The sequence below is a fragment of the Channa argus genome, unplaced genomic scaffold, assembly GCF_033026475.1.
Source record: "Channa argus isolate prfri unplaced genomic scaffold, Channa argus male v1.0 Contig030, whole genome shotgun sequence".
Taxonomy (NCBI): Eukaryota; Metazoa; Chordata; class Actinopteri; order Anabantiformes; family Channidae; genus Channa; species Channa argus.
In genome coordinates, this window is record NW_027125249.1 from 27,088 (window position 1) to 51,438 (window position 24,351).

The 24,351-nt window shown below is 41.4% G+C and overlaps 24 pseudogenes; all 24 read right to left on the bottom strand.

Moving 5' to 3' along the window:
* Nucleotides 1–114: 114 nt before the first annotated feature.
* Nucleotides 115–233, bottom strand: LOC137116290 (5S ribosomal RNA; annotated as a pseudogene).
* An 868-nt stretch (nucleotides 234–1,101) lies between these two features.
* Nucleotides 1,102–1,220, bottom strand: LOC137116206 (5S ribosomal RNA; annotated as a pseudogene).
* Nucleotides 1,221–2,087: 867 nt separating this feature from the next.
* Nucleotides 2,088–2,206, bottom strand: LOC137116217 (5S ribosomal RNA; annotated as a pseudogene).
* Nucleotides 2,207–3,072: 866 nt separating this feature from the next.
* LOC137115950 (5S ribosomal RNA) lies at nucleotides 3,073–3,191 on the bottom strand (annotated as a pseudogene).
* An 867-nt stretch (nucleotides 3,192–4,058) lies between these two features.
* Nucleotides 4,059–4,177, bottom strand: LOC137115989 (5S ribosomal RNA; annotated as a pseudogene).
* Nucleotides 4,178–5,044: 867 nt separating this feature from the next.
* On the bottom strand, nucleotides 5,045–5,163 carry LOC137116199 (5S ribosomal RNA; annotated as a pseudogene).
* An 857-nt stretch (nucleotides 5,164–6,020) lies between these two features.
* Nucleotides 6,021–6,139, bottom strand: LOC137116088 (5S ribosomal RNA; annotated as a pseudogene).
* A 1,844-nt stretch (nucleotides 6,140–7,983) lies between these two features.
* On the bottom strand, nucleotides 7,984–8,102 carry LOC137116291 (5S ribosomal RNA; annotated as a pseudogene).
* An 868-nt stretch (nucleotides 8,103–8,970) lies between these two features.
* LOC137116192 (5S ribosomal RNA) lies at nucleotides 8,971–9,089 on the bottom strand (annotated as a pseudogene).
* An 867-nt stretch (nucleotides 9,090–9,956) lies between these two features.
* LOC137116077 (5S ribosomal RNA) lies at nucleotides 9,957–10,075 on the bottom strand (annotated as a pseudogene).
* An 856-nt stretch (nucleotides 10,076–10,931) lies between these two features.
* LOC137116012 (5S ribosomal RNA) lies at nucleotides 10,932–11,050 on the bottom strand (annotated as a pseudogene).
* Nucleotides 11,051–11,917: 867 nt separating this feature from the next.
* On the bottom strand, nucleotides 11,918–12,036 carry LOC137116090 (5S ribosomal RNA; annotated as a pseudogene).
* An 857-nt stretch (nucleotides 12,037–12,893) lies between these two features.
* On the bottom strand, nucleotides 12,894–13,012 carry LOC137116228 (5S ribosomal RNA; annotated as a pseudogene).
* An 867-nt stretch (nucleotides 13,013–13,879) lies between these two features.
* Nucleotides 13,880–13,998, bottom strand: LOC137116089 (5S ribosomal RNA; annotated as a pseudogene).
* An 868-nt stretch (nucleotides 13,999–14,866) lies between these two features.
* Nucleotides 14,867–14,985, bottom strand: LOC137116082 (5S ribosomal RNA; annotated as a pseudogene).
* An 857-nt stretch (nucleotides 14,986–15,842) lies between these two features.
* Nucleotides 15,843–15,961, bottom strand: LOC137116032 (5S ribosomal RNA; annotated as a pseudogene).
* An 867-nt stretch (nucleotides 15,962–16,828) lies between these two features.
* LOC137116240 (5S ribosomal RNA) lies at nucleotides 16,829–16,947 on the bottom strand (annotated as a pseudogene).
* Nucleotides 16,948–17,814: 867 nt separating this feature from the next.
* Nucleotides 17,815–17,933, bottom strand: LOC137116251 (5S ribosomal RNA; annotated as a pseudogene).
* Nucleotides 17,934–18,808: 875 nt separating this feature from the next.
* On the bottom strand, nucleotides 18,809–18,927 carry LOC137116260 (5S ribosomal RNA; annotated as a pseudogene).
* An 867-nt stretch (nucleotides 18,928–19,794) lies between these two features.
* LOC137115952 (5S ribosomal RNA) lies at nucleotides 19,795–19,913 on the bottom strand (annotated as a pseudogene).
* Nucleotides 19,914–20,770: 857 nt separating this feature from the next.
* LOC137115995 (5S ribosomal RNA) lies at nucleotides 20,771–20,889 on the bottom strand (annotated as a pseudogene).
* Nucleotides 20,890–21,746: 857 nt separating this feature from the next.
* LOC137116013 (5S ribosomal RNA) lies at nucleotides 21,747–21,865 on the bottom strand (annotated as a pseudogene).
* An 868-nt stretch (nucleotides 21,866–22,733) lies between these two features.
* On the bottom strand, nucleotides 22,734–22,852 carry LOC137116262 (5S ribosomal RNA; annotated as a pseudogene).
* An 867-nt stretch (nucleotides 22,853–23,719) lies between these two features.
* LOC137116275 (5S ribosomal RNA) lies at nucleotides 23,720–23,838 on the bottom strand (annotated as a pseudogene).
* Nucleotides 23,839–24,351: the final 513 nt, after the last annotated feature.

A 24,351-nucleotide genomic window follows, 5' to 3' on the forward strand; every position in this document is an offset into this window, starting at 1 on the left:
AATAAAGTAGCAAAACAGCAATGAAAGAACAAAATTTGATGAAAATATAGAACAATTTCTATGAATAAATAGGCAGTAACACCAGCTTGTGCTGCCCGTAAACCCAAGCAAAAAAGCTTACAGCACCTGGTATTCCCAGGCGGTCTTCCTACCAAGTACTAACCAGGCCCGGCCCTATTTGGCTGCCGAGATCGAACGTGATCAGGCGCTTAGAGAGCGGTGTGGCCGTAACATGCATTTGACATCATCAACAGCTCTTAAAAACGCTAGAGAAGCAGAATGCATGACACTTGCTAAGAAGAAGATAAATGTGGCAAAGTACAAAGTACTATAACTGTACTGGTCTGTTACGCCCCTGTCTAGGGGGTCAGGGTGAAACATACAAAGATAAATTTGCATGTTCCCTCTCCGATCCCCAAACCAAAATCCAGGATTGAGATGTTCCAACAGAATGATATTTATTTTAAACGAAAGAAAGTGTCAAACAAAACATGACACTACAACTCAGGGCGAACCAAGGCCAACATAATAAACAAAATAAGCCATTTCCCACAGAAAGTGCTAGCTAGCCTGATAGAAAGAAACAAACCAAAAGACAGTCGCTAACCCTAACTCCCTAATGTGAAAACAAGAGAAAACAATCAAAAGAAAAATGGCAGTCCACCCCTACAGATTTAATACTATTTACAAAATATACAATTTATAAACAAAACCACGGCACAAAACCTAACAATTCAAAAATGCTAAATAAGGTTTGGAAACCAAGAACAGCAAACAGGTGCTGATGCCAGAAAGAGCCTCGCTAGCTGTTGGGAACCGTACTTTTAAAACTCCAGGAAGTGTAGGATGGACCAATCAGCTTCCTGTACTGCCCCCCAATCCAGCCAATCAGGCAGGGCACCTATAAGAACAAGAAAATAAAAACAACACATATGGCCAGGACCGTAACATGGTCTACTAGTAATGAAGCACGATGGTTGGCAAACCAATAAAGTAACAAAACAGCAATGAAAGAACAAAATTTGATGAAAATATAGAACAATTTCTATGAATAAATAGGCAGTAACACCAGCTTGTGCTGCCCGTAAACCCAAGCAAAAAAGCTTACAGCACCTGGTATTCCCAGGCGGTCTTCCTACCAAGTACTAACCAGGCCCGGCTCTATTTGGCTGCCGAGATCGGACGAGATCGGGCGCTTAGAGAGCGGTGTGGCCGTAAGCTGCATTTGACATCATCAACAGCTCTTAAAAACGCTGGAGAAGCAGAATGCATGACACTTGCTAAGAAGAAGATAAATGTGGCAAAGTACAAAGTACTATAACTGTACTGGTCTGTTACGCCCCTGTCTAGGGGCTCAGGGTGCAACATACAAAGATAAATTAGCATGTTCCCTCTCCGATCCCCAAACCAAAATCCAGGATCGAGATGTTCCAACAGAATGATATTTATTTTAAACGAAAGAAAGTGTCAAACAAAACATGACACTACAACTCAGGGCGAACCAAGGCCAACATAATAAACAAAATAAGCCATTTCCCACAGAAAGTGCTAGCTAGCCTGATAGAAATAAACAAACCAAAAGACAGTCGCTAACCCTAACTGCCTAATGTGAAAACAAGAGAAAACAATCAAAAGAAAATGGCTGTTCACCCCTACAGATTTAATACTATTTACAAAATACACAATTTATAAACAAAACCACGGCACAAAACCTAACAATTCAAAAATGCTAAATAAGGTTTGGAAACCAAGAACAGCAAACAGGTGCTGATGCCAGAAAGAGCCTCGCTAGCTGTTGGGAACCGTACTTTTAAAACTCCAGCAAGTGTAGGATGGACCAATCAGCTTCCTGTACTGCCCCCCAATCCGGCCAATCAGGCAGGGCACCTATAAGAACAAGAAAATAAAAACAACACATATGGCCAGGACCGTAACATGGTCTATTAGTAATGAAGCACGATGGTTGGCAAACCAATAAAGTAGCAAAACAGCAATGAAAGAACAAAATTTGATGAAAATATAGAACAATTTCTATGAATAAATAGGCAGTAACACCAGCTTGTGCTGCCCGTAAACCCAAGCAAAAAAGCTTACAGCACCTGGTATTCCCAGGCGGTCTTCCTACCAAGTACTAACCAGGCCCGGCTCTATTTGGCTGCCGAGATCGGACGAGATCGGGCGCTTAGAGAGCGGTGTGGCCGTAAGCTGCATTTGACATCATCAACAGCTCTTAAAAACGCTTGAGAAGCAGAATGCATGACACTTGCTAAGAAGAAGATAAATGTGGCAAAGTACAAAGTACTATAACTGTACTGGTCTGTTACGCCCCTGTCTAGGGGGTCAGGGTGCAACATACAAAGATAAATTAGCATGTTCCCTCTCCGATCCCCAAACCAAAATCCAGGATTGAGATGTTCCAACAGAATGATATTTATTTTAAACGAAAGAAAGTGTCAAACAAAACATGACACTACAACTCAGGGCGAACCAAGGCCAACATAATAAACAAAATAAGCCATTTCCCACAGAAAGTGCTAGCTAGCCTGATAGAAATAAACAAACCAAAAGACAGTCGCTAACCTAACTCCCTAATGTGAAAACAAGAGAAAACAATCAAAAGAAAATGGCTGTTCACCCCTACAGATTTAATACTATTTACAAAATATACAATTTATAAACAAAACCACGGCACAAAACCTAACAATTCAAAAATGCTAAATAAGGTTTGGAAACCAAGAACAGCAAACAGGTGCTGCTGCCAGAAAGAGCCTCGCTAGCTGTTGGGATCCGTACTTTTAAAACTCCAGGAAGTGTAGGATGGACCAATCAGCTTCCTGTACTGCCCCCCAATCCGGCCAATCAGGCAGGGCACCTATAAGAACAAGAAAATAAAAACAACACATATGGCCAGGACCGTAACATCGTCTACTAGTAATGAAGCACGATGGTTGACAAACCAATAAAGTAGCAAAACAGCAATGAAAGAACAAAATTTGATGAAAATATAGAACAATTTCTGTGAATAAATAGGCAGTAACACCAGCTTGTGCTGCCCGTAAACCCAAGCAAAAAAGCTTACAGCACCTGGTATTCCCACGCGGTCTTCCTACCAAGTACTAACCAGGCCCGGCTCTATTTGGCTGCCGAGATCGGACGAGATCGGGCGCTTAGAGAGCGGTGTGGCCGTAAGCTGCATTTGACATCATCAACAGCTCTTAAAAACGTTGGAGAAGCAGAATGCATGAAACTTGCTAAGAAGAAGATAAATGTGGCAAAGTACAAAGTACTATAACTGTAGTGGTCTGTTACGCCCCTGTCCAGGGGGTCAGGGTGCAACATACAGAGATAAATTAGCATGTTCCCTCTCCGATCCCCAAACCAAAATCCAGGATCGAGATGTTCCAACAGAATGATATTTATTTTAAACGAAAGAAAGTGTCAAACAAAACATGACACTACAACTCAGGGCGAACCAAGGCCAACATAATAAACAAAATAAGCCATTTCCCACAGAAAGTGCTAGCTAGCCTGATAGAAATAAACAAACCAAAAGACAGTCGCTAACCCTAACTCCCTAATGTGAAAACAAGAGAAAACAATCAAAAGAAAATGGCTGTTCACCCCTACAGATTTAATACTATTTACAAAATATACAATTTATAAACAAAACCACGGCACAAAACCTAACAATTCAAAAATGCTAAATAAGGTTTGGAAACCAAGAACAGCAAACAGGTGCTGATGCCAGAAAGAGCCTCGCTAGCTGTTGGGAACCGTACTTTTAAAACTCCAGGAAGTGTAGGATGGACCAATCAGCTTCCTGTACTGCCCCCCAATCCAGCCAATCAGGCAGGGCACCTATAAGAAAAAGAAAATAAAAACAACACATATGGCCAGGACCGTAACATGGTCTACTAGTAATGAAGCACGATGGTTGGCAAACCAATAAAGTAGCAAAACAGCAATGAAAGAACAAAATTTGATGAAAATATAGAACAATTTCTATGAATAAATAGGCAGTAACACCAGCTTGTGCTGCCCGTAAACCCAAGCAAAAAAGCTTACAGCACCTGGTATTCCCAGGCGGTCTTCCTACCAAGTACTAACCAGGCCCGGCTCTATTTGGCTGCCGAGATCGGACGAGATCGGGCACTTAGAGAGCGGTGTGGCCGTAAGCTGCATTTGACATCATCAACAGCTCTTAAAAACGCTGGAGAAGCAGAATGCATGACACTTGCTAAGAAGAAGATAAATGTGGCAAAGTACAAAGTACTATAACTGTACTGGTCTGTTACGCCCCTGTCTAGGGGGTCAGGGTGCAACATACAAAGATAAATTAACATGTTCCCTCTCCGATCCCCAAACCAAAATCCAGGATCGAGATGTTCCAACAGAATGATATTTATTTTAAACGAAAGAAAGTGTCAAACAAAAATTGACACAACAACTCAGGGCGAACCAAGGCCAACATAATAAACAAAATAAGCCATTTCCCACAGAAAGTGCTAGCTAGCCTGATAGAAATAAACAAACCAAAAGACAGTCGCTAACCCTAACTCCCTAATGTGAAAACAAGAGAAAACAATCAAAAGAAAATGGCTGTTCACCCCTACAGATTTAATACTATTTACAAAATATACAATTTATAAACAAAACCACGGCACAAAACCTAACAATTCAAAAATGCTAAATAAGGTTTAGAAACCAAGAACAGCAAACAGGTGCTGATGCCAGAAAGAGCCTCGCTAGCTGTTGGGAACCGTACTTTTAAAACTCCAGGAAGTGTAGGATGGACCAATCAGCTTCCTGTACTGCCCCCCAATCCGGCCAATCAGGCAGGGCACCTATAAGAACAAGAAAATAAAAACAACACATATGGCCAGGACCGTAACATGGTCTACTAGTAATGAAGCACGATGGTTGGCAAACCAATAAAGTAGCAAAACAGCAATGAAAGAACAAAATTTGATGAAAATATAGAACAATTTCTATGAATAAATAGGCAGTAACACCAGCTTGTGCTGCCCGTAAACCCAAGCAAAAAAGCTTACAGCACCTGGTATTCCCAGGCGGTCTTCCTACCAAGTACTAACCAGGCCCGGCTCTATTTGGCTGCCGAGATCGGGCGAGATCGGGCGCTTAGAGAGCGGTGTGGTCGTAAGCTGCATTTGACATCATCAACAGCTCTTAAAAACGCTGGAGAAGCAGAATGCATGACACTTGCTAAGAAGAAGATAAATGTGGCAAAGTACAAAGTACTATAACTGTACTGGTCTGTTACGCCCCTGTCTAGGGGCTCAGGGTGCAACATACAAAGATAAATTAGCATGTTCCCTCTCCGATCCCCAAACCAAAATCCAGGATCGAGATGTTCCAACAGAATGATATTTATTTTAAACGAAAGAAAGTGTCAAACAAAACATGACACTACAACTCAGGGCGAACCAAGGCCAACATAATAAACAAAATAAGCCATTTCCCACAGAAAGTGCTAGCTAGCCTGATAGAAATAAACAAACCAAAAGACAGTCGCTAACCCTAACTCCCTAATGTGAAAACGATCAAAAGAAAATGGCAGTCCACCCCTACAGATTTAATACTATTTACAAAATATACAATTTATAAACAAAACCACGGCACAAAACCTAACAATTCAAAAATGCTAAATAAGGTTTGGAAAGCAAGAACAGCAAACAGGTGCTGCTGCCAGAAAGAGCCTCGCTAGCTGTTGGGAACCGTACTTTTAAAACTCCAGGAAGTGTAGGATGGACCAATCAGCTTCCTGTACTTCCCCCAAATCCGGCCAATCAGGCAGGGCACCTATAAGAACAAGAAAATAAAAACAACACATATGGCCAGGACCGTAACATGGTCTATTAGTAATGAAGCACGATGGTTGACAAACCAATAAAGTAGCAAAACAGCAATGAAAGAACAAAATTTGATGAAAATATAGAACAAATTCTATGAATAAATAGGCAGTAACACCAGCTTGTGCTGCCCGTAAACCCAAGCAAAAAAGCTTACAGCACCTGGTATTCCCAGGCGGTCTTCCTACCAAGTACTAACCAGGCCCGGCTCTATTTGGCTGCCGAGATCGGACGAGATCGGGCGCTTAGAGAGCGGTGTGGCCGTAACATGCATTTGACATCATCAACAGCTCTTAAAAACGCTAGAGAAGCAGAATGCATGACACTTGCTAAGAAGAAGATAAATGTGGCAAAGTACAAAGTACTATAACTGTACTGGTCTGTTACGCCCCTGTCTAGGGGGTCAGGGTGAAACATACAAAGATAAATTTGCATGTTCCCTCTCCGATCCCCAAACCAAAATCCAGGATTGAGATGTTCCAACAGAATGATATTTATTTTAAACGAAAGAAAGTGTCAAACAAAACATGACACTACAACTCAGGGCGAACCAAGGCCAACATAATAAACAAAATAAGCCATTTCCCACAGAAAGTGCTAGCTAGCCTGATAGAAAGAAACAAACCAAAAGACAGTCGCTAACCCTAACTCCCTAATGTGAAAACAAGAGAAAACAATCAAAAGAAAAATGGCAGTCCACCCCTACAGATTTAATACTATTTACAAAATATACAATTTATAAACAAAACCACGGCACAAAACCTAACAATTCAAAAATGCTAAATAAGGTTTGGAAACCAAGAACAGCAAACAGGTGCTGATGCCAGAAAAAGCCTCGCTAGCTGTTGGGAACCGTACTTTTAAAACTCCATGAAGTGTAGGATGGACCAATCAGCTTCCTGTACTGCCCCCCAATCCGGCCAATCAGGCAGGGCACCTATAAGAACAAGAAAATAAAAACAACACATATGGCCAGGACCGTAACATGGTCTACTAGTAATGAAGCACGATGGTTGGCAAACCAATAAAGTAACAAAACAGCAATGAAAGAACAAAATTTGATGAAAATATAGAACAATTTCTATGAATAAATAGGCAGTAACACCAGCTTGTGCTGCCCGTAAACCCAAGCAAAAAAGCTTACAGCACCTGGTATTCCCAGGCGGTCTTCCTACCAAGTACTAACCAGGCCCGGCCCTATTTGGCTGCCGAGATCGGGAGCTTAGAGAGCGGTGTGGCCGTAACATGCATTTGACATCATCAACAGCTCTTAAAAACGCTAGAGAAGCAGAATGCATGACACTTGCTAAGAAGAAGATAAATGTGGCAAAGTACAAAGTACTATAACTGTACTGGTCTGTTACGCCCCTGTCTAGGGGGTCAGGGTGAAACATACAAAGATAAATTAGCATGTTCCCTCTCCGATCCCCAAACCAAAATCCAGGATCAAGATGTTCCAACAGAATGATATTTATTTTAAACGAAAGAAAGTGTCAAGCAAAACATGACACTACAACTCAGGGCGAACCAAGGCCAACATAATAAACAAAATAAGCCATTTCCCACAGAAAGTGCTAGCTAGCCTGATAGAAATAAACAAACCAAAAGACAGTCGCTAACCCTAACTCCCTAATGTGAAAACAAGAGAAAACAATCAAAAGAAAATGGCTGTTCACCCCTACAGATTTAATACTATTTACAAAATACACAATTTATAAACAAAACCACGGCACAAAACCTAACAATTCAAAAATGCTAAATAAGGTTTGGAAACCAAGAACAGCAAACAGGTGCTGATGCCAGAAAGAGCCTCGCTAGCTGTTGGGAACCGTACTTTTAAAACTCCAGCAAGTGTAGGATGGACCAATCAGCTTCCTGTACTGCCCCCCAATCCGGCCAATCAGGCAGGGCACCTATAAGAACAAGAAAATAAAAACAACACATATGGCCAGGACCGTAACATGGTCTATTAGTAATGAAGCACGATGGTTGGCAAACCAATAAAGTAGCAAAACAGCAATGAAAGAACAAAATTTGATGAAAATATAGAACAATTTCTATGAATAAATAGGCAGTAACACCAGCTTGTGCTGCCCGTAAACCCAAGCAAAAAAGCTTACAGCACCTGGTATTCCCAGGCGGTCTTCCTACCAAGTACTAACCAGGCCCGGCCCTATTTGGCTGCCGAGATCGAACGTGATCAGGCGCTTAGAGAGCGGTGTGGCCGTAACATGCATTTGACATCATCAACAGCTCTTAAAAACGCTAGAGAAGCAGAATGCATGACACTTGCTAAGAAGAAGATAAATGTGGCAAAGTACAAAGTACTATAACTGTACTGGTCTGTTACGCCCCTGTCTAGGGGGTCAGGGTGAAACATACAAAGATAAATTTGCATGTTCCCTCTCCGATCCCCAAACCAAAATCCAGGATTGAGATGTTCCAACAGAATGATATTTATTTTAAACGAAAGAAAGTGTCAAACAAAACATGACACTACAACTCAGGGCGAACCAAGGCCAACATAATAAACAAAATAAGCCATTTCCCACAGAAAGTGCTAGCTAGCCTGATAGAAAGAAACAAACCAAAAGACAGTCGCTAACGCTAACTCCCTAATGTGAAAACAAGAGAAAACAATCAAAAGAAAAATGGCAGTCCACCCCTACAGATTTAATACTATTTACAAAATATACAATTTATAAACAAAACCACGGCACAAAACCTAACAATTCAAAAATGCTAAATAAGGTTTGGAAACCAAGAACAGCAAACAGGTGCTGATGCCAGAAAGAGCCTCGCTAGCTGTTGGGAACCGTACTTTTAAAACTCCAGCAAGTGTAGGATGGACCAATCAGCTTCCTGTACTGCCCCCCAATCCAGCCAATCAGGCAGGGCACCTATAAGAACAAGAAAATAAAAACAACACATATGGCCAGGACCGTAACATGGTCTACTAGTAATGAAGCACGATGGTTGGCAAACCAATAAAGTAACAAAACAGCAATGAAAGAACAAAATTTGATGAAAATATAGAACAATTTCTATGAATAAATAGGCAGTAACACCAGCTTGTGCTGCCCGTAAACCCAAGCAAAAAAGCTTACAGCACCTGGTATTCCCAGGCGGTCTACCTACCAAGTACTAACCAGGCCCGGCCCTATTTGGCTGCCGAGATCGGACGAGATCGGGCGCTTAGAGAGCGGTGTGGCCGTAACATGCATTTGACATCATCAACAGCTCTTAAAAACGCTAGAGAAGCAGAATGCATGACACTTGCTAAGAAGAAGATAAATGTGGCAAAGTACAAAGTACTATAACTGTACTGGTCTGTTACGCCCCTGTCTAGGGGGTCAGGGTGAAACATACAAAGATAAATTTGCATGTTCCCTCTCCGATCCCCAAACCAAAATCCAGGATTGAGATGTTCCAACAGAATGATATTTATTTTAAACGAAAGAAAGTGTCAAACAAAACATGACACTACAACTCAGGGCGAACCAAGGCCAACATAATAAACAAAATAAGCCATTTCCCACAGAAAGTGCTAGCTAGCCTGATAGAAAGAAACAAACCAAAAGACAGTCGCTAACCCTAACTCCCTAATGTGAAAACAAGAGAAAACAATCAAAAGAAAATGGCTGTTCACCCCTACAGATTTAATACTATTTACAAAATACACAATTTATAAACAAAACCACGGCACAAAACCTAACAATTCAAAAATGCTAAATAAGGTTTGGAAACCAAAAACAGCAAACAGGTGCTGATGCCAGAAAGAGCCTCGCTAGCTGTTGGGAACCGTACTTTTAAAACTCCAGCAAGTGTAGGATGGACCAATCAGCTTCCTGTACTGCCCCCCAATCCGGCCAATCAGGCAGGGCACCTATAAGAACAAGAAAATAAAAACAACACATATGGCCAGGACCGTAACATGGTCTATTAGTAATGAAGCACGATGGTTGGCAAACCAATAAAGTAGCAAAACAGCAATGAAAGAACAAAATTTGATGAAAATATAGAACAATTTCTATGAATAAATAGGCAGTAACACCAGCTTGTGCTGCCCGTAAACCCAAGCAAAAAAGCTTACAGCACCTGGTATTCCTAGGCGGTCTTCCTACTAAGTACTAACCAGGCCCCGCCCTATTTGGCTGCCGAGATCGGACGAGATCGGGAGCTTAGAGAGCGGTGTGGCCGTAAGCTGCATTTGACATCATCAACAGCTCTTAAAAACGCTGGAGAAGCAGAATGCATGACACTTGCTAAGAAGAAGATAAATGTGGCAAAGTACAAAGTACTATAACTGTACTGGTCTGTTACGCCCCTGTGTAGGGGCTCAGGGTGCAACATACAAAGATAAATTAGCATGTTCCTTCTCCGATCCCCAAACCAAAATCCAGGATCGAGATATCCAACAGAATGATATTTATTTTAAACGAAAGAAAGTGTCAAACAAAACATGACACTACAACTCAGGGCGAACCAAGGCCAACATAATAAACAAAATAAGCCATTTCCCACAGAAAGTGCTAGCTAGCCTGATAGAAATAAACAAACCAAAAGACAGTCGCTAACCCTAACTCCCTAATGTGAAAACAGTCCAAAGAAAATGGCAGTTCACCCCTACAGATTTAATACTATTTACAAAATATACAATTTATAAACAAAACCACGGCACAAAACCTAACAATTCAAAAATGCTAAATAAGGTTTGGAAACCAAGAACAACAAACAGGTGCTACTGCCAGAAAGAGCCTCGCTAGCTGTTGGGAACCGTACTTTTAAATCTCCAGGAAGTGTAGGATGGACCAATCAGCTTCCTGTACTTCCCCCAAATCCGGCCAATCAGGCAGGGCACCTATAAGAACAAGAAAATAAAAACAACACATATGGCCAGGACCGTAACATGGTCTACTAGTAATGAAGCACGATGGTTGGCAAACCAATAAAGTAGCAAAACAGCAATGAAAGAACAAAATTTGATGAAAATATAGAACAATTTCTATGAATAAATAGGCAGTAACACCAGCTTGTGCTGCCCGCAAACCCAAGCAAAAAAGCTTACAGCGCCTGGTATTCCCAGGCGGTCTTCCTACCAAGTACTAACCAGGCCCGGCCCTATTTGGCTGCCGAGATCGGACGAGATCGGGCGCTTAGAGAGCGGTGTGGCCGTAAGCTGCATTTGACATCATCAACAGCTCTTAAAAACGCTGGAGAAGCAGAATGCATGACACTTGCTAAGAAGAAGATAAATGTGGCAAAGTACAAAGTACTATAACTGTACTGGTCTGTTACGCCCCTGTCTAGGGGCTCAGGGTGAAACATACAAAGATAAATTAGCATGTTCCCTCTCCGATCCCCAAACCAAAATCCAGGATCGAGATGTTCCAACAGAATGATATTTATTTTAAACGAAAGAAAGTGTCAAACAAAACATGACACTACAACTCAGGGCGAACCAAGGCCAACATAATAAACAAAATAAGCCATTTCCCACAGAAAGTGCTAGCTAGCCTGATAGAAATAAACAAACCAAAACACAGTCGCTAACCCTAACTCCCTAATGTGAAAACAAGAGAAAACAATCAAAAGAAAATGGCAGTTCACCCCTACAGATTTAATACTATTTACAAAATATACAATTTATAAACAAAACCACGGCACAAAACCTAACAATTCAAAAATGCTAAATAAGGTTTGGAAACCAAGAATAGCAAACAGGTGCTGCTGCCAGAAAGAGCCTCGCTAGCTGTTGGGAACCGTACTTTTAAAACTCCAGGAAGTGTAGGATGGACCAATCAGCTTCCTGTACTTCCCCCAAATCCGGCCAATCAGGCAGGGCACCTATAAGAACAACAAAATAAAAACAACACATATGGCCAGGACCGTAACATGGTCTACTAGTAATGAAGCACGATGGTTGACAAACCAATAAAGTAGCAAAACAGCAATGAAAGAACAAAATTTGATGAAAATATAGAACAATTTCTATGAATAAATAGGCAGTAACACCAGCTTGTGCTGCCCGTAAACCCAAGCAAAAAAGCTTACAGCACCTGGTATTCCCAGGCGGTCTTCCTACCAAGTACTAACCAGGCCCAGCTCTATTTGGCTGCCGAGATCAGACGAGATCGGGCACTTAGAGAGCGGTATGGCCGTAAGCTGCATTTGACATCATCAACAGCTCTTAAAAACGCTGGAGAAGCAGAATGCATGACACTTGCTAAGAAGAAGATAAATGTGGCAAAGTACAAAGTACTATAACTGTACTGGTCTGTTACGCCCCTGTCTAGGGGGTCAGGGTGCAACATACAAAGATAAATTAGCATGTTCCCTCTCCGATCCCCAAACCAAAATCCAGGATCGAGATGTTCCAACAGAATGATATTTATTTTAAACAAAAGAAAGTGTCAAATAAAACATGACACTACAACTCAGGGCGAACCAAGGCCAACATAATAAACAAAATAAGCCATTTCCCACAGAAAGTGCTAGCTAGCCTGATAGAAATAAACAAACCAAAAGACAGTCGCTAACCCTAACTCCCTAATGTGAAAATAGTCCAAAGAAAATGGCAGTTCACCCCTACAGATTTAATACTATTTACAAAATATACAATTTATAAACAAAACCACGGCATAAAACCTAACAATTCAAAAATGCTAAATAAGGTTTAGAAACCAAGAACAGCAAACAGGTGCTGATGCCAGAAAGAGCCTCGCTAGCTGTTGGGAACCGTACTTTTAAAACTCCAGGAAGTGTAGGATGGACCAATCAGCTTCCTGTACTGCCCCCCAATCCGGCCAATCAGGCAGGGCACCTATAAGAACAAGAAAATAAAAACAACACATATGGCCAGGACCGTAACATGGTCTACTAGTAATGAAGCACGATGGTTGACAAACCAATAAAGTAGCAAAACAGCAATGAAAGAACAAAATTTGATGAAAATATAGAACAATTTCTATGAATAAATAGGCAGTAACACCAGCTTGTGCTGCCCGTAAACCCAAGCAAAAAAGCTTACAGCACCTGGTATTCCCAGGCGGTCTTCCTACCAAGTACTAACCAGGCCCGGCTCTATTTGGCTGCCGAGATCGGACGAGATCGGGCGCTTAGAGAGCGGTGTGGCCGTAAGCTGCATTTGACATCATCAACAGCTCTTAAAAACGCTGGAGAAGCAGAATGCATGACACTTGCTAAGAAGAAGATAAATGTGGCAAAGTACGAAGTACTATAACTGTACTGGTCTGTTACGCCCCTGTCTAGGGGGTCAGGGTGAAACATACAAAGATAAATTTGCATGTTCCCTCTCCGATCCCCAAACCAAAATCCAGGATTGAGATGTTCCAACAGAATGATATTTATTTTAAACGAAAGAAAGTGTCAAACAAAACATGACACTACAACTCAGGGCGAACCAAGGCCAACATAATAAACAAAATAAGCCATTTCCCACAGAAAGTGCTAGCTAGCCTGATAGAAAGAAACAAACCAAAAGACAGTCGCTAACCCTAACTCCCTAATGTGAAAACAAGAGAAAACAATCAAAAGAAAATGGCAGTTCACCCCTACAGATTTAATACTATTTACAAAATATACAATTTATAAACAAAACCACGGCACAAAACCTAACAATTCAAAAATGCTAAATAAGGTTTAGAAACCAAGAACAGCAAACAGGTGCTGATGCCAGAAAGAGCCTCGCTAGCTGTTGGGAACCGTACTTTTAAAACTCCAGGAAGTGTAGGATGGACCAATCAGCTTCCTGTACTTCCCCCAAATCCGGCCAATCAGGCAGGGCACCTATAAGAACAAGAAAATAAAAACAACACATATGGCCAGGACCGTAACATGGTCTATTAGTAATGAAGCACGATGGTTGACAAACCAATAAAGTAGCAAAACAGCAATGAAAGAACAAAATTTGATGAAAATATAGAACAATTTCTATGAATAAATAGGCAGTAACACCAGCTTGTGCTGCCCGTAAACCCAAGCAAAAAAGCTTACAGCACCTGGTATTCCCAGGCGGTCTTCCTACCAAGTACTAACCAGGCCCGGCTCTATTTGGCTGCCGAGATCGGACGAGATCGGGCGCTTAGAGAGCGGTGTGGCCGTAACATGCATTTGACATCATCAACAGCTCTTAAAAACGCTAGAGAAGCAGAATGCATGACACTTGCTAAGAAGAAGATAAATGTGGCAAAGTACAAAGTACTATAACTGTACTGGTCTGTTACGCCCCTGTCTAGGGGGTCAGGGTGAAACATACAAAGATAAATTTGCATGTTCCCTCTCCGATCCCCAAACCAAAATCCAGGATTGAGATGTTCCAACAGAATGATATTTATTTTAAACGAAAGAAAGTGTCAAACAAAACATGACACTACAACTCAGGGCGAACCAAGGCCAACATAATAAACAAAATAAGCCATTTCCCACAGAAAGTGCTTGCTAGCCTGATAGAAAGAAACAAACCAAAAGACAGTCGCTAACCCTAACTCCCTAATGTGAAAACAAGAGAAAACAATCAAAAGAAAAATGGCAGTCCACCCCTACAGATTTAATACTATTTACAAAATATACAATTTATAAACAAAACCACGGCACAAAACCTAACAATTCAAAAATGCTAAATAAGGTTTGGAAACCAAGAACAGCAAACAGGTGCTGCTGCCAGAAAGAGCCTCGCTAGCTGTTGGCAACCGTACTTTTAAAACTCCAGGAAGTGTAGGATGGACCAATCAGCTTCCTGTACTTCCCCCAAATCCGGCCAATCAGGCAGGGCACCTATAAGAACAAGAAAATAAAAACAACACATATGGCCAGGACCGTAACATGGTCTACTAGTAATGAAGCACGATGGTTGAAAAACCAATAAAGTAGCAAAACAGCAATGAAAGAACAAAATTTGATGAAAATATAGAACAATTTCTATGAATAAATAGGCAGTAACACCAGCTTGTGCTGCCCGTAAACCCAAGCAAAAAAGCTTACAGCACCTGGTATTCCCAGGCGGTCTTCCTACCAAGTACTAACCAGGCCCGGCTCTATTTGGCTGCCGAGATCGGACGAGATCGGGCGCTTAGAGAGCTGTTTGGCCGTAAGCTGCATTTCACATCATCAACAGCTCTTAAAAACGCTGGAGAAGCAGAATGCATGACACTTGCTAAGAAGAAGATAAATGTGGCAAAGTACAAAGTACTATAACTGTACTGGTTTGTTACGCCCCTGTCCAGGGGGTCAGGGTGCAACATACAAAGATAAATTAGCATGTTCCCTCTCCGATCCCCAAACCAAAATCCAGTATCGAGATGTTCCAACAGAATGATATTTATTTTAAACGAAAGAAAGTGTCAAACAAAACATGACACTACAACTCAGGGCGAACCAAGGCCAACATAATAAACAAAATAAGCCATTTCCCACAGAAAGTGCTAGCTAGCCTGATAGAAATAAACAAACCAAAAGACAGTCGCTAACCCTAACTCCCTAATGTGAAAACAGTCCAAAGAAAATGGCTGTTCACCCCTACAGATTTAATACGAATTACAAAATATACAATTTATAAACAAAACCACGGCACAAAACCTAACAATTCAAAAATGCTAAATAAGGTTTGGAAACCAAGAACAGCAAACAGGTGCTGATGCCAGAAAGAGCCTCGCTAGCTGTTGGGAACCGTACTTTTAAAACTCCAGGAAGTGTAGGATGGACCAATCAGCTTCCTGTACTGCCCCTCAATCCGGCCAATCAGGAAGAGCACCTATAAGAACGAGAAAATAAAAACAACACATATGGCCACGACCGTAACATGGTCTACTAGTAATGAAGCACGATGGTTGAAAAACCAATAAAGTAGCAAAACAGCAATGAAAGAACAAAATTTGATGAAAATATAGAACAATTTCTATGAATAAATAGGCAGTAACACCAGCTTGAGCTGCCCGTAAACCCAAGCAAAAAAGCTTACAGCACCTGGTATTCCCAGGCGGTCTTCCTACCAAGTACTAACCAGGCCCGGCTCTATTTGGCTGCCGAGATCGGGCGAGATCGGGCGCTTAGAGAGCGGTGTGGCCGTAAGCTGCATTTGACATCATCAACAGCTCTTAAAAACGCTGGAGAAGCAGAATGCATGACACTTGCTAAGAAGAAGATAAATGTGGCAAAGTACAAAGTACTATAACTGTACTGGTCTGTTACGCCCCTGTCTAGGGGCTCAGGGTGCAACATACAAAGCTAAATTAGCATGTTCCCTCTCCGATCCCCAAACCAAAATCCAGGATCGAGATGTTCCAACAGAATGATATTTATTTTAAACGAAAGAAAGTGTCAAACAAAACATGACACTACAACTCAGGGCGAACCAAGGCCAACATAATAAACAAAATAAGCCATTTCCCACAGAAAGTTCTAGCTAGCCTGATAGAAATAAACAAACCAATAGACAGTCGCTAACCCTAACTCCCTAATGTGAAAACAAGAGAAAACAATCAAAAGAAAATGGCTGTTCACCCCTACAGATTTAATACTATTTACAAAATATACAATTTATAAACAAAACCACGGCACAAAACCTAACAATTCAAAAATGCTAAATAAGGTTTGGAAACCAAGAACAGCAAACAGGTGCTGATGCCAGAAAGAGCCTCGCTAGCTGTTGGGAACCGTACTTTTAAAACTCCAGCAAGTGTAGGATGGACCAATCAGCTTCCTGTACTGCCCCCCAATCCGGCCAATCAGGCAGGGCACCTATAAGAACAAGAAAATAAAAACAACACATATGGCCAGGACCGTAACATGGTCTACTAGTAATGAAGCACGATGGTTGGCAAACCAATAAAAGAGCAAAACAGCAATGAAAGAACAAAATTTGATGAAAATATAGAACAATTTCTATGAATAAATAGGCAGTAACACCAGCTTGTGCTGCCCGTAAACCCAAGCAAAAAAGCTTACAGCACCTGGTATTCCCAGGCGGTCTTCCTACCAAGTACTAACCAGGCCCGGCTCTATTTGGCTGCCGAGATCGGACGAGATCGGGCGCTTAGAGAGCGGTGTGGCCGTAAGCTGCATTTGACATCATCAACAGCTCTTAAAAACGCTAGAGAAGCAGAATGCATGACACTTGCTAAGAAGAAGATAAATGTGGCAAAGTACAAAGTACTATAACTGTACTGGTCTGTTACGCCCCTGTCTAGGGGGTCAGGGTGAAACATACAAAGATAAATTTGCATGTTCCCTCTCCGATCCTCAAACCAAAATCCAGGATTGAGATGTTCCAACAGAATGATATTTATTTTAAACGAAAGAAAGTGTCAAACAAAACATGACACTACAACTCAGGGCGAACCAAGGCCAACATAATAAACAAAATAAGCCATTTCCCACAGAAAGTGCTAGCTAGCCTGATAGAAATAAACAAACCAAAAGATAGTCGCTAACCCTAACTCCCTAATGTGAAAACAAGAGAAAACAATCAAAAGAAAATGGCAGTCCACCCCTACAGATTTAATACTATTTACAAAATATACAATTTATAAACAAAACCACGGCACAAAACCTAACAATTCAAAAATGCTAAATAAGATTTGGAAACCAAGAACAACAAACAGGTGCTGCTGCCAGAAAGAGCCTCGCTAGCTGTTGGGAACCGTACATTTAAAACTCCAGGAAGTGTAGGATGGACCAATCAGCGTCCTGTACTTCCCCCAAATCCGGCCAATCAGGCAGGGCACCTATAAGAACAAGAAAATAAAAACAACACATATGGCCAGGACCGTAACATGGTCTACTAGTAATGAAGCACGATGGTTGACAAACCAATAAAGTAGCAAAACAGCAATGAAAGAACAAAATTTGATGAAAATATAGAACAATTTCTATGAATAAATAGGCAGTAACACCAGCTTGTGCTGCCCGTAAACCCAAGCAAAAAAGCTTACAGCACCTGGTATTCCCAGGCGGTCTTCCTACCAAGTACTAACCAGGCCCGGCTCTATTTGGCTGCCGAGATCGGACGAGATCGGGCGCTTAGAGAGCGGTGTGGCCGTAAGCTGCATTTGATATCATCAACAGCTCTTAAAAACGCTGGAGAAGCAGAATGCATGACAATTGCTAAGAAGAAGATAAATGTGGCAAAGTACAAAGTACTATAACTGTACTGGTCTGTTACGCCCCTTTCTAGGGGGTCAGGGTGCAACATACAAAGATAAATTAGCATGTTCCCTCTCCGATCCCCAAACCAAAATCCAGGATCGAGATGTTCCAACAGAATGATATTTATTTTAAACGAAAGAAAGTGTCAAACAAAACATGACACTACAACTCAGGGCGAACCAAGGCCAACATAATAAACAAAATAAGCCATTTCCCACAGAAAGTGCTAGCTAGCCTGATAGAAATAAACAAACCAAAAGACAGTCGCTAACCCTAACTCCCTAATGTGAAAACAGTCCAAAGAAAATGGCAGTTCACCCCTACAGATTTAATACTATTTACAAAATATACAATTTATAAACAAAACCACGGCACAAAACCTAACAATTCAAAAATGATAATAAATAAGGTGATAATAAATAAGGTTTGGAAAGCAAGAACAGCAAAGAGGTGCTGCTGCCAGAAAGAGCCTCGCTAGCTGTTGGGAACCGTACTTTTAAAACTCCAGGAAGTGTAGGATGGACCAATCAGCTTCCTGTACTGCCCCCCAATCCGGCCAATCAGGCAGGGCACTTATAAGAACAAGAAAATAAAAACAACACATATGGCCAGGACCGTAACATGGTCTACTAGTAATGAAGCACGATGGTTGGCAAACCAATAAAGTAGCAAAACAGCAATGAAGGAACAAAATTTGATGAAAATATAGAACAATTTCTATGAATAAATAGGCAGTAACACCAGCTTGTGCTGCCCGTAAACCCAAGCAAAAAAGCTTACAGCACCTGGTATTCCCAGGCGGTCTTCCTACCAAGTACTAACCAGGCCCGGCCCTATCTGGCTGCCGAGATCGGACGAGATCGGGCGCTTAGAGAGCGGTGTGGTCGTAAGCTGCATTTGACATCATCAACAGCTCTTAAAAACGCTAGAGAAGCAGAATGCATGACACTTGCTAAGAAGAAGATAAATGTGGCAAAGTACAAAGTACTATAACTGTACTGGTCTGTTACGCCCCTGTCTAGGGGGTCAGGGTGAAACATACAAAGATAAATTTGCATGTTCCCTCTCCGATCCCCAAACCAAAATCCAGGATCGAGATGTTCCAACAGAATGATATTTATTTTAAACGAAAGAAAGTGTCAAACAAAACATGACACTACAACTCAGGGCGAACCAAGGCCAACATAATAAACAAAATAAGCCATTTCCCACAGAAAGTGCTAGCTAGCCTGATAGAAAGAAACAAACCAAAAGACAGTCGCTAACCCTAACTCCCTAATGTGAAAACAAGAGAAAACAATCAAAAGAAAATGGCAGTCCACCCCTACAGATTTAATACTATTTACAAAATATACAATTTATAAACAAAACCACGGCACAAAACCTAACAATTCAAAAATGCTAAATAAGATTTGGAAACCAAGAACAGCAAACAGGTGCTGCTGCCAGAAAGAGCCTCGCTAGCTGTTGGGAACCGTACATTTAAAACTCCAGGAAGTGTAGGATGGACCAATCAGCTTCCTGTACTTCCCCCAAATCCGGCCAATCAGGCACGGCACCTATAAGAACAAGAAAATAAAAACAACACATATGGCCAGGACCGTAACATGGTCTACTAGTAATGAAGCACGATGGTTGACAAACCAATAAAGTAGCAAAACAGCAATGAAAGAACAAAATTTGATGAAAATATAGAACAATTTCTATGAATAAATAGGCAGTAACACCAGCTTGAGCTGCCCGTAAACCCAAGCAAAAAAGCTTACAGCACCTGGTATTCCCAGGCGGTCTTCCTACCAAGTACTAACCAGGCCCGGCCCTATTTGGCTGCCGAGATCGGACGAGATCGGGCGCTTAGAGAGCGGTGTGGCCGTAAGCTGCATTTGATATCATCAACAGCTCTTAAAAACGCTGGAGAAGCAGAATGCATGACACTTGCTAAGAAGAAGATAAATATGGCAAAGTACAAACTACTATAACTGTACTGGTCTGTTACGCCCCTTTCTAGGGGGTCAGGGTGCAACATACAAAGATAAATTAGCATGTTCCCTCTCCGATCCCCAAACCAAAATCCAGGATCGAGATGTTCCAACAGAATGATATTTATTTTAAACGAAAGAAAGTGTCAAACAAAACATGACACTACAACTCAGGGCGAACCAAGGCCAACATAATAAACAAAATAAGCCATTTCCCACAGAAAGTGCTAGCTAGCCTGATAGAAAGAAACAAACCAAAAGACAGTCGCTAACCCTAACTCCCTAATGTGAAAACAGTCCAAAGAAAATGGCAGTTCACCCCTACAGATTTAATACTATTTACAAAATATACAATTTATAAACAAAACCACGGCACAAAACCTAACAATTCAAAAATGCTAAATAAGGTTTGGAAACCAAGAACAGCAAACAGGTGCTGATGCCAGAAAGAGCCTCGCTAGCTGTTGGGAACCATACTTTTAAAACTCCAGGAAGTGTAGGATGGACCAATCAGCTTCCTGTACTGCCCCCCAATCCAGCCAATCAGGCAGGGCACCTATAAGAACAAGAAAATAAAAACAACACATATGGCCAGGACCGTAACATGGTCTACTAGTAATGAAGCACGATGGTTGGCAAACCAATAAAGTAGCAAAACAGCAATGAAAGAACAAAATTTGATGAAAATATAGAACAATTTCTATGAATAAATAGGCAGTAACACCAGCTTGTGCTGCCCGTAAACCCAAGCAAAAAAGCTTACAGCACCTGGTATTCCCAGGCGGTCTTCCTACCAAGTACTAACCAGGCCCGGCTCTATTTGGCTGCCGAGATCGGACGAGATCAGGCGCTTAGAGAGCGGTGTGGCCGTAAGCTGCATTTGATATCATCAACAGCTCTTAAAAACGCTGGAGAAGCAGAATGCATGACACTTGCTAAGAAGAAGATAAATGTGGCAAAGTACAAAGTACTATAACTGTACTGGTCTGTTACGCCCCTTTCTAGGGGGTCAGGGTGCAACATACAAAGATAAATTAGCATGTTCCCTCTCCGATCCCCAAACCAAAATCCAGGATCGAGATGTTCCAACAGAATGATATTTATTTTAAACGAAAGAAAGTGTCAAACAAAACATGACACTACAACTCAGGGCGAACCAAGGCCAACATAATAAACAAAATAAGCCATTTCCCACAGAAAGTGCTAGCTAGCCTGATAGAAATAAACAAACCAAAAGACAGTCGCTAACCCTAACTCCCTAATGTGAAAACAGTCCAAAGAAAATGGCAGTTCACCCCTACAGATTTAATACTATTTACAAAATATACAATTTATAAACAAAACCACGGCACAAAACCTAACAATTCAAAAATGCTAAATAAGGTTTGGAAACCAAGAACAGCAAACAGGTGCTGATGCCAGAAAGAGCCTCGCTAGCTGTTGGGAACCGTACTTTTAAAACTCCAGGAAGTGTAGGATGGACCAATCAGCTTCCTGTACTGCCCCCCAATCCGGCCAATCAGGCAGGGCACCTATAAGAACAAGAAAATAAAAACAACACATATGGCCAGGACCGTAACATGGTCTACTAGTAATGAAGCACGATGGTTGACAAACCAATAAAGTAGCAAAACAGCAATGAAAGAACAAAATTTGATGAAAATATAGAACAATTTCTATGAATAAATAGGCAGTAACACCAGCTTGTGCTGCCCGTAAACCCAAGCAAAAAAGCTTACAGCACCTGGTATTCCCAGGCGGTCTTCCTACCAAGTACTAACCAGGCCCGGCCCTATTTGGCTGCCGAGATCGGACGAGATCGGGCGCTCAGAGAGCGGTGTGGCCGTAAGCTGCATTTGACATCATCAACAGCTCTTAAAAACGCTGGAGAAGCAGAATGCATGACACTTGCTAAGAAGAAGATAAATGTGGCAAAGTACAAAGTACTATAACTGTACTGGTCTGTTACGCCCCTGTCTAGGGGGTCAGGGTGCAACATACAAAGATAAATTAGCATGTTCCCTCTCCGATCCCCAAACCAAAATCCAGAATCGAGATGTTCCAACAGAATGATATTTATTTTAAACGAAAGAAAGTGTCAAACAAAACATGACACTACAACTCAGGGCGAACCAAGGCCAACATAATAAACAAAATAAGCCATTTCCCACAGAAAGTGCTAGCTAGCCTGATAGAAATAAACAAACCAAAAGATAGTCGCTAACCCTAACTCCCTAATGTGAAAACAAGAGAAAACAATCAAAAGAAAAATGGCAGTCCACCTCTACAGATTTAATACTATTTACAAAATATACAATTTATAAACAAAACCACGGCACAAAACCTAACAATTCAAAAATGCTAAATAAGATTTGGAAACTAAGAACAGCAAACAGGTGCTGCTGCCAGAAAGAGCCTCGCTAGCTGTTGGGAACCGTACTTTTAAAACTCCAGGAAGTGTAGGATGGACCAATCAGCTTCCTGTACTTCCCCCAAATCCGGCCAATCAGGCAGGGCACCTATAAGAACAAGAAAATAAAAACAACACATATGGCCATGACCGTAACATGGTCTACTAGTAATGAAGCACGATGGTTGACAAACCAATAAAGTAGCAAAACAGCAATGAAAGAACAAAATTTGATGAAAATATAGAACAATTTCTATGAATAAATAGGCAGTAACACCAGCTTGTGCTGCCCGTAAACCCAAGCAAAAAAGCTTACAGCACCTGGTATTCCCAGGCGGTCTTCCTACCAAGTACTAACCAGGCCCGGCTCTATTTGGCTGCCGAGATCGGACGAGATCGGGCGCTTAGAGAGCGGTGTGGCCGTAAGCTGCATTTGACATTATCAACAGCTCTTAAAAACGCTAGAGAAGCAGAATGCATGACACTTGCTAAGAAGAAGATAAATGTGGCAAAGTACAAAGTACTATAACTGTACTGGTCTGTTACGCCCCTGTCTAGGGGGTCAGGGTGAAACATACAAAGATAAATTTGCATGTTCCCTCTCCGATCCTCAAACCAAAATCCAGGATTGAGATGTTCCAACAGAATGATATTTATTTTAAACGAAAGAAAGTGTCAAACAAAACATGACACTACAACTCAGGGCGAACCAAGGCCAACATAATAAACAAAATAAGCCATTTCCCACAGAAAGTGCTAGCTAGCCTGATAGAAATAAACAAACCAAAAGACAGTCGCTAACCCTAACTCCCTAATGTGAAAACAAGAGAAAACAATCAAAAGAAAATGGCAGTCCACCCCTACAGATTTAATACTATTTACAAAATATACAATTTATAAACAAAACCACGGCACAAAACCTAACAATTCAAAAATGCTAAATAAGATTTGGAAACCAAGAACAGCAAACAGGTGCTGCTGCCAGAAAGAGCCTCGCTAGCTGTTGGGAACCGTACTTTTAAAACTCCAGCAAGTGTAGGATGGACCAATCAGCTTCCTGTACTGCCCCCCAATCCAGCCAATCAGGCAGGGCACCTATAAGAACAAGAAAATAAAAACAACACATATGGCCAGGACCGTAACATGGTCTACTAGTAATGAAGCACGATGGTTGGCAAACCAATAAAGTAGCAAAACAGCAATGAAAGAACAAAATTTGATGAAAATATAGAACAATTTCTATGAATAAATAGGCAGTAACACCAGCTTGTGCTGCCCGTAAACCCAAGCAAAAAAGCTTACAGCACCTGGTATTCCCAGGCGGTCTTCCTACCAAGTACTAACCAGGCCCGGCTCTATTTGGCTGCCGAGATCGGACGAGATCGGGCGCTTAGAGAGCGGTGTGGCCGTAAGCTGCATTTGATATCATCAACAGCTCTTAAAAACGCTGGAGAAGCAGAATGCATGACACTTGCTAAGAAGAAGATAAATGTGGCAAAGTACAAAGTACTATAACTGTACTGGTCTGTTACGCCCCTTTCTAGGGGGTCAGGGTGCAACATACAAAGATAAATTAGCATGTTCCCTCTCCGATCCCCAAACCAAAATCCAGGATCGAGATGTTCCAACAGAATGATATTTATTTTAAACGAAAGAAAGTGTCAAACAAAACATGACACTACAACTCAGGGCGAACCAAGGCCAACATAATAAACAAAATAAGCCATTTCCCACAGAAAGTGCTAGCTAGCCTGATAGAAATAAACAAACCAAAAGACAGTCGCTGACCCTAACTCCCTAATGTGAAAACAGTCCAAAGAAAATGGCAGTTCACCCCTACAGATTTAATACTATTTACAAAATATACAATTTATAAACAAAACCACGGCACAAAACCTAACAATTCAAAAATGCTAAATAAGGTTTG